This window comes from Lathyrus oleraceus, chromosome 5, assembly GCF_024323335.1.
Source record: "Lathyrus oleraceus cultivar Zhongwan6 chromosome 5, CAAS_Psat_ZW6_1.0, whole genome shotgun sequence".
Lineage (NCBI taxonomy): Eukaryota > Viridiplantae > Streptophyta > Magnoliopsida > Fabales > Fabaceae > Lathyrus > Lathyrus oleraceus.
In genome coordinates this window covers 371303154-371312522 of record NC_066583.1, presented here as the reverse complement: position 1 = coordinate 371312522, position 9369 = coordinate 371303154, and the positions used below count along the sequence as shown (strand labels likewise).

General features: G+C 40.6%; 1 pseudogene; it reads left to right on the top strand.

The window, feature by feature from the left end:
* The first annotated feature begins 682 nt into the window (after positions 1 to 682).
* LOC127089280 (uncharacterized) lies at positions 683 to 782 on the top strand (annotated as a pseudogene).
* Positions 783 to 9369: the final 8587 nt, after the last annotated feature.

Below are 9369 nucleotides of genomic sequence, written 5' to 3'. Positions count from 1 at the left end.
TGCTAGTTGTTTAAGTTGTTCGCCAGTGTGTACATTCTGGTTTAAAAAATCTTTATTGGTTTGTTGTTGGGAAGCTATAAAGTTTTCCATCATGATTTCCAAGTTGGATTTCCTAGGGGCGTTATTGTTAGGCATGGATGGGTTCGGTTTCTGATATCCCGGAGGTATAGCTGGGGCTTGATTTTGAGACTGTCCAGGTCCGTACAAAGCATTATTACTCTTATATGAAAAGTTTGGATGGTTCTTCCAATTTGAGTTATAGGTATTCGAGTAGGGGCTTCCTTGAGCATAGTTTACTTGCTCTGCTTGGATTCCTGTCAAGAGTTAACAATCCGTAGGAGTGTGACCTTGGATTCCACAGACCTCGCAATTCTGAGTTATAGCAACCACGACGGCAGGAGGTGATACATTTAAACTTTCAATTTTCTGGACCAAAGCATCCACTTTTGCATTAACGTGATCAAGGTTACTTATCTCGTACACGCCAGTTTTCGTTTGAGGTTTTTCCACCATTGTTCATTCGGTTCCCCACTGATAGTGGTTTTGGGCCATGCTTTCGATAAGCTGGTAAGCATCAGCATAAGGTTTGTTCATTAGTGCACCACCTGCAGCGGCGTCTATTGTTAACCTTGTGTTGTACAAGAGACCATTATAAAATGTGTGAATTACTAACCAATCTTCCAAACCATGGTGTGGGCAAAGTCTCATCATGTCTTTGTATCTTTCCCATGCTTCGAAAAGAGACTCGTTGTCTTTCTGTTTAAATCCGTTTATCTGGGCTCTTAACATAGCTGTTTTGCTTGGCGGAAAGTATCGGGCAAGAAAAACTTTCTTCAACTCGTTCCATGTGGTGACAGAGTTTGAAGGGAGAGACTGAAGCCATCTTCTAGCGCTAACTCTTAATGAGAAAGGAAAAAGACGAAGTCGAATTGCCTCCGAAGTGACACCATTAGCTTTAACAGTATCAGCGTATTGGACAAATACGGATAAATGAAGGTTTGGATCCTCGGTAGGATTTCTAGAGAATTGGTTCTGTTGCACAGCCTGCAACAGCGAAGGTTTAAGTTCGAAGTTGTTTGCTTCGATTGCGGGCGGAGCAATACTTGAATGCGGCTCATCTTGCGATGGAGCGGCGTAATCTCTAAGAGCACGAGCTGGTTCTTCCATCTCGGTTATCGAAGGAAAAAGGTTTTTGAAATCAGGAAGTTCTATAGGAGGGAGATTGTTTGCAGCACGATATTCCCGAATTCGTCGTAGGACTCAGAGATATAGTTCGATATCGTTGATTCGTAAATAGAGCGGTTCGCCTTGAGAGCGAGTGCGTGGCATACAAATCAACGAAAGAAAGAATAGAAGAAAAAGAAACCTTAGTCTCTACAGCGTAACGGAAGAGTTACGATATCGATTAAATAAAAGTCCCCGGCAACGGCGCCAAAAACTTGATCGCGACTTTATGAGTCGAATTTGGGGTACAAACTGCAAGTGCACAGTTCTATCGCGTAGTTTTAAAAGATATCGATCCCACAGGGACTTATGAATCGATATACCGTTATCTAAGGTTACTTCGTAAAGCTAAGGTGAACAATGTTTGATTGTTTGGGGGAAAGCTAAAAACTAAACTAAGATCTAGATTAAATATTAATAAAGCAGATATCGGTATGCAGTTCGTCGTAATTAGGGAATCAATCCTTTGTCGGTCTCTTGGTTTTAAAATAAATCTTTTCAGTTGACTTTATTGATTAAAAGTTTTATCTCAAACTCTCGCTCTGTTGAATAAACCATGATTTTATGTTAATGTAGCTGTCACTTATAATTAAGTCAAAAAACCATTTTTTGAAAGCAATACAGTCCATAGAAACTCTTTTCAAGAAAACACTGACCGTTTAAACACCCTTATCTCAAACTCTCGCTCTGTTGACTTAGCTTATATAATTAAATTCGAATGCTTAACTCTCGTCCTCACATTCGATCTTTAAAAATACTTTTTGGAAAAGATCGGAATTTAATTAACTCTAAAACTTGCTCTCGCCCTGATCTAGAATTAATGTCTAATTTACACTGTCCAGTTAAAATCTCAAACTCTCGCTCTATTGATTTTAACTTCTTTATGTCTTTTACTTTCGTAAAAACCTTTGTTATTAAACCTGTAAATTGAGACCGTAAAAAGAGTGATTTTAATTTTAAACTTAATTTAACCGACTTAGTTTTGATTCCTTATTCCGCTTACTTTACATACCGATATCTAAGCGAATTAGCCAGACATGCTAAACAAACTAAAATACTTATCATGCATAAACAGACTCATCCCAGGCAGATAATATAAATAAACAATAAAACAAAGCATTAAATAATAATTAAAGAACCTGAATGAGTTAAACAATAGTCTTGAACACTCCACCACAAGCCGGTAGGATTTGTTCTTGGATTCTTCAATTAAACAACAAAACAAAACGAAGGAAATAAAAACTAGATTCTAACGTAAGGTTAGATCCGGTAAAAAGGTGCACAATAGTTTCCGGTGTAGAAACTATTGTGCAAAAAGAATTAACTAAATGCTAAAAAGGAAAATAGGAATTGCAAGGGAAATAGTGTAGAGCTCGTAAAAATAAATAAATAAGAAACAATAATGCGTAAGTTGCTGGAAAAGGAAATATGCAAAAGCGAAAACGGCAAAGGAAAAATGTGGAAAAGCTTCGGAACCCTTTTTGGTTTTGCAAGTGGCTATTTATATATGCTTGAGTAACCGCTTCCGCTGCCAAAAAGGTCTTCAACGTGCATAAAAGCATGGCGTGGATATAGGGCTCAACACTCCTCAACGTCTCCTCAACGTCTCTGAGGCGTTCCTTGCGCCAAAAATGTAGGGGAATGGTGTGACGTTCGTCACACCATGTGTGACGTCCGTCACAGGAGTGTGCAAGGCGTGACGCTCGTCACGCCCTCTGTGACGTCCGTCACATGCACGGCACCTGCGTTTTGTGCTTTGGGTTGGGCTTTGACATTTGGTTCATTTTCTCTCCTTTTTTGCACCTCCTTTTCTTCCATTTTTACTTGTGCTTCAAAATAAGCCACCTGAGACAAATAGGAAGAAAATACCGCGTAATATCTAATAAAATAAAGTGAACTGAAATAAATAATAATAAAATTTAATTGAATTAAGTCCTAAAATATGATATAATTTCGTGTTATCAGTGAGTTTGCACCGAACTGGGTTAACAATTGCTTGTGTCGCTTGTTCAATTATTTCTCTATTTTTATCCTGTTTATATTTCACTTGTTATTCAAATATTAGTTTCGTGACATTACCTTTGACATCTCATATCTGATACCAGAATTTCAATTGGTATCAGAGTAGGTATTCTGTTCTGGCTCTGGGTGAGATCTTGGGATGTTACTTTTTGGTACTATGGATAGAGACGGAGGATCTGTGCACAGACCACCAATTCTGGATGGATCTAACTATGACTACTGGAAACCTCGGATGGTAGCCTTCCTGAAATCGTTGGATAATAAGGCTTGGAAGGCTGTTCTAACAGGCTGGGAACATCCCTTCACTACAAAGAATGAAGAAGTTACAATTGATAAAAAGCATGGGGAAGAATGGACCAAGGAGGAGGGTGAACTAGCTCTTGGGAACTCTAAAGCATTGAATGCTATATTCAATGGGGTTGATAAGAACATCTTCAGACTGGTGAACAATTGTGAGGTGGCTAAAGATGCTTGAAATATTCTCAAAACCACTCATGAAGGTACCTCTAGAGTGAAGATGTCTAGATTGCAGCTGCTTACTACCAAGTTTGATAATTTGAGGATGAAAGAAGATGAAAGTATTCATGACTTCCATATGAATATCCTTGAAATTGCTAATGCCTCAGGAGCCCTGGGTAAGAAGATGTCAGATGAAAAGCTTGTGAGGAAAATTCTCAGATCACTTCCCAAGATATTTTCCGTGAAAGTGACAGCCATAGAAGAATCTCAAGATATCTTCAAGATGAGAGTGGATGAGATAATTGGATCCCTCCAAACATTTGAGTTGGGAATGACTGATGGATCTGAAAAGAAAGTCAAAAGCATAGCCTTTGTGTCAAACACTGAAGATAAAAAAGAAGAAAGTAGTCAGGATACCGATGAAGATATGGCAAATGATTTAGCGTTACTTGGAAGACAATTCAACAAAATCCTGAAGAGGATGGATGTGAGGTCAAAGTCTAATGTCAAGAACAACTCATTTGACATCAATAGGCCCAATGATGCTGGAAGAAGAACAAAATCTGAAGAAAAATCCAGACAGGGCAAAGGAATTCAGTGCCATGAATGTGAAGGGTATGGTCACATTAGAGCTGAATGTGGGACCTATCTCAAGAAACAGAAGAAGAGTCTTGCTGCTACTTGGTCTGATGATAATTCTGAAAGTGAAACAGAAGGAGAATCTGCCAATCTTGTGACTGCCTTGACTGGAAGATGGGATCCTGATGAAGACTCCAGTGATGATGAATTGACCTTTGATGAATTAGCTACTTCTTACAGGAAGTTGTGTTTTAGAAGTGAAGAAGTGTGTCAACAAGTGGAGAATTAGAAGAAGCTGATAACTCAGCTAGAGACTGAGAGGACAGAACACTTAGAAACCATCTCTAAGTTGAAGATTGAAGCTGTGTTCCTGAATTCCAAACTAGATGAGATGAAAAAGTATATCAGAATGTTAAACAGTGGATCTGACACCTTAGACAAAATCCTCCAGGTTGGAAAGATGGCAGGAGACATGACTGGCCTTGGGTTCAATGAATCCTCTCCTGACTGTAGTCCCACTGGTACCAAACCAAAGATGTCACATCAGATGTCTTAACATTACAAGGAAAGACAACATAAAGGAAAACACCAAAGATGGAGATGTCACTACTGTGGGAAATTTGGTCACATAAAACCGTTCTGCTTTAGGTTGTCTGGTTATCCTAGTTCTACTCATCAACCTAGACCCAAACAACACATCCATGCTAACAGAAAACAGTGGGTTCCTAGGGCTAGTGCTACTAACTTGATAACTCACACTTCCTTTAGAGTCTCAGCCAAAGAAGATTGGTACTTTGATAGTGGATGCTCCAGACACATGATTGGAAACAAAAACCTGATGGTTGACCTTCAATCCCATGTCACCAGCTATGTAACTTTTGGTGATGGAGCAAATGGTGAAATCAAGGGGACTGAAAAGCTGAACTGCCCTGGAGTTCCTAACCTTGATAATGTGCTGCTTGTTAAAAGATTGACTGTAAACCTAATCAGCATCAGTCAACTATGTGATCAAGGTCTAATTGTGAACTTCACAAAAACTGAATGCTTGATTACTAATGCAAAAATTGAGGTGATCATGAGAGGAGTCAGATCTAAGGACAACTGCTATATGTGGATTCCTCAAGAAACTAGTTATTCATCCATATGTGCTCTAGCTAAAGAAGAAGTGAAACCATGGCATTAAAAACTGGGTCATCTGCATCTTAAAGGAATGAAGAGGATCATATCTGTTGAAGTTGTCAGAGGAATCCCAAAATTAAAGATTGAAGAAGAAAGAGTATGTGGTGAATGTCAGATTGGAAAGCAGACAAAGATGTCATATCAGAAGATTAAACATGACACCACATCTAGAGTGCTGGAGCTTCTCCACATGGACTTGATGGGACCTATGCAGGTGGAAAGTCTTGGTGGGAAAAGGTATGCTTATGTTGTAGTGGACGACTTCTTCAGATATACCTGGGTGAATTTTATAAGGGAAAAATTGGATGTGTTTGATGTGTTCAAAGATCTTTGCCAAAGACTTCAAAGAGAAAGAGAGAGTCATGTTATCAGAATCAGAAGTGATCATGGGAAAGAATTTGAGAACAGTAAATTTGAGGAATTTTGTTCATCTGAAGGGATTGGTCATGAGTTCTCTTCTCCCATTACCCCTCAGCAAATGGTGTGGTGGAAAGGAAAAATAGAACTCTCCAAGAATCTGCTAGAGTTATGATTCATGCTAAGAAGTTACCTTACCACTTCTGGGACGAAGCTATGAACACGGCCTGCTATGTTCACAACAGAGTGACCTTGAGAAAAGGGACCTCAACCACTTTATATGTGTAACACCCCAAAATTTGTCCTCCTCATTCATGCATTCATTTAGCATTTTATATTGCATTTCATCATGTCAATCAGAATTAGATCCAAGAAACTTTATTTAACAAAAAAAAAACGATAAATAAATAAATAAATAAATAAATAAATAAATAAATAAAATAATAAAAAAAATAAATAAAATATAATAGAAAAAAACTTGGACTTGGACCTCTCTCATTTGAGCCCACAAAGCCATGAAAATCAGGTTATAAAAGAGGGAGATCAGACAGAAAAAGGAAGAGAAGCAAAATACTTTGAGGTTTCCTTGAAACAAAACCCTTGACAAAACCTAGAGAGAAACCTGACAGAGAACTCAGAGCAACCCCTAGGCAGCTCTGAAAAATTCAATCTGACTCACACACTTTCATCTCACGCAAACCCTAACATTGCCTTGCAAACCCATCCGTGCCATTTGATTTTAACCGGTCTCTCCCATCAGGTTTGCCTCATTCCCATGATTTTATGCTCTTAATTTGGATCATCTGAATGTATGAGGTATGATGGATGAATATCATTATGTTTTTGCCCACGAGTTTAATTATGCATGAATGGGTGAAACCTATGCCTTGAATGTTTAATCACATGATTTCTGAAATTTATGCCACAGGGTTTGAGGTTTCTGAAACCATACTGTCATCCATGAAAAAAATGTTTATCGTGTTTCACTAACCCTTTTGTTGAGTTTTTGTGAGGGCTCACAGACTCTTGCAGAGATGGTTTGCGTGGTTTTCCCACTTTATTTGTGGGATACCCCCTGGAGGTTCATTCTGATTACCTGTACTGACTCACCTTTCTTTGATGGCATTAGCTTGGGAGATCCCTGGGTTTCTTACTCCTTTAATTGTTGTTACTTCGGATCTTTATCCGTGTGGTACTTTTACCTCTTTTCCGCATTTTATCGCTTTCTTAGCTGGAAGACCTCGATAGGAGGCATTTGTTTTCTTTTGTTTATTTACTTCTGAGCCCCTTGTTGACACATTTACTTTATACATGTTTGTTTTGTATGTGTTCGTATCCCTGCAGGTAGCGCGGTTCCTTCGTCAAGGACTGCCTTTTTGCCCTTGAGCATCCCAAACCCTAAAACCCTAAGCAACACGTTAACTCCTTCTACTACAGGCAAGTAAGTCTCCAAAGGTCGAGCATCCGGTAGATTGCATAGTGACGTCGTTCGTCCAAAACCCAATCCATAACCCCGTAGTTAGCCGAACTACGTTTTGCTCTGATTCTCAGGCTAGATGAGATACGTAGGCATAAGACGCGATGTCTTAGCGAGCACAATTATCCAACCCATAGGTCAGCCGAGCTACGAAGACTCTGATTCTCATATTCAGATGAGATACGTATGCAGTGGATGCGACATCCGCGCGAGTCATTTTCATTTAACCCTTTTTTTTGGTAAACAACACAAGATAAACTCACACCCTTTAGACAAGAACTACAAAAGTGGATCCCGTAGAGTACTACGGATGCGTAGGGGTGCTAATACCTTCCCTTTGCATAACCGACTCCTGAACCCAAGATTTGGTTGCGAGACCCCGTCTTGTCCTTTCCTTTTTCAAGTTTACTTCGAGCGTTTCCTTTCCCTCCTTTGGGATGAATAACGCACGGTGGCGACTCTTCTGTCATTTTCTTTCGCCGGTTGTTTTTTCGCGCACTGTATTTTTCAGGTTGCGACAGCTGGCGACTCTGCTGGGGACTGAAAGAAGTTGACCTCTTGCTGGTCCATCTTCCCTAAGCGAGTCCCTCCTAGATTTTGTGAATTTCTTGTTTATTGGGTGTTCATGCTTTTGTACCTTTATTTGCTTACCTGCTTGCATGCATTTGTTGTATCTGTTGGATCTGTTTGTTTGTTTGTTGGGATGAGGTGTTCTATGAGAGATAAGCCCATTACCCAGGCTTGAGTGTACACACAGGTTTTAGAGTGGATAATCATGAGGCTTGCGTGGCGTGTTGCTACGTTAAGTCGTTCGTGAAGAACCACACCCAGACGAGGTTTCTTTTGGATATATTATGTCTTACGGGTGTTCCGTAACGGCAGGATGTTCCTCTAGAAATCGCCGACTCTGGTGACCATTTCCCGAGAACTCAGTCGAGGCCTCTCCCCCCGAGACGTGATTATGTTAGCTCTGGTGGGCGCATTCTCGCTGCTCAATCCGAGGATCCCGAGACTGGGAACTTGCTATTAGGATGTCCTGTTGAGGGGAGTCAATGAAGGTCTTTTGTCCCGTAATAATACCAAACCTTCAGTGGTAAACGTATTATTCGCGACTGAAGGGCGGAAGCTGACGAACTTCTGTTCTTAGAACCTACCAGTGAGGGGCGGGCTAAATTCAGGAAACCTTAACCTCCAACCAACCCGGTTTTCTGGAGCAGAGTTTTGGTCTTGTATTATATTCCTTAGTGAATTTCTCTCCAGATGTTCAAGCGGATCCATCAATTCTGATTGACATGCCTTTGCATTGCATAACATCATCTGCATATTTGCATCCAACATCTCATGCTTATTCATTTGCAGGGTATTCCCTTTCAAAACGGGGGTGCCTTAAAACTGAACAAGCAGTGCATCGCATACCATGCATATTAACCCTTGTCTGTTTTGCAGGTGTCACCGCAGTGTCTAATGTTTGTTCCCTGTATCAGGCAGTTATTGGTCCCAAGCGAGTCCACAGGTACCCGACAAAGGAAAATCGTCCACAGCTAGCGATGGACCAAGTACAGAAAGAGCTGGCTGATATGCGTGAAAGGATGGATCAGTTTATGACATTGATGACTGGTATGGCAGAAGGCCAAGAAAAGCTGAGGAAATTGGTTGAGCAACCGAGACCCGATCCGGAGGTGGAGATACCAAATGCTGAGGGAAACCCTGGTAACCCTGGGAACGCTGATAACCCTGTGAACACTAGTAACGCGGGTAACGCAAATGCTGATGGAAACCCGGGTAATGTTGGCAACATAGGGAATGTTGGAAATGGTATTGGCGGGAGGTACAATGTGAATCAAGGAATTCGGATTAACGGGCGCCCCGTTACTGAAGATTACCAGTATGATCAATTTTCTTTGCACGACGAGGCCCTCGAGACCACTCGCCGTATGGATGAGCTTGCTGAGAAGCTCAAATCTTTGGAGTCTCAAAATTCCTTAGGCTTTGATGTCACAAATCTTGGTCTGGTTCAGGGAGTAAGGATTCCTCACAAGTTCAAACCCCCTACTTTTGAGAAATACAACGGG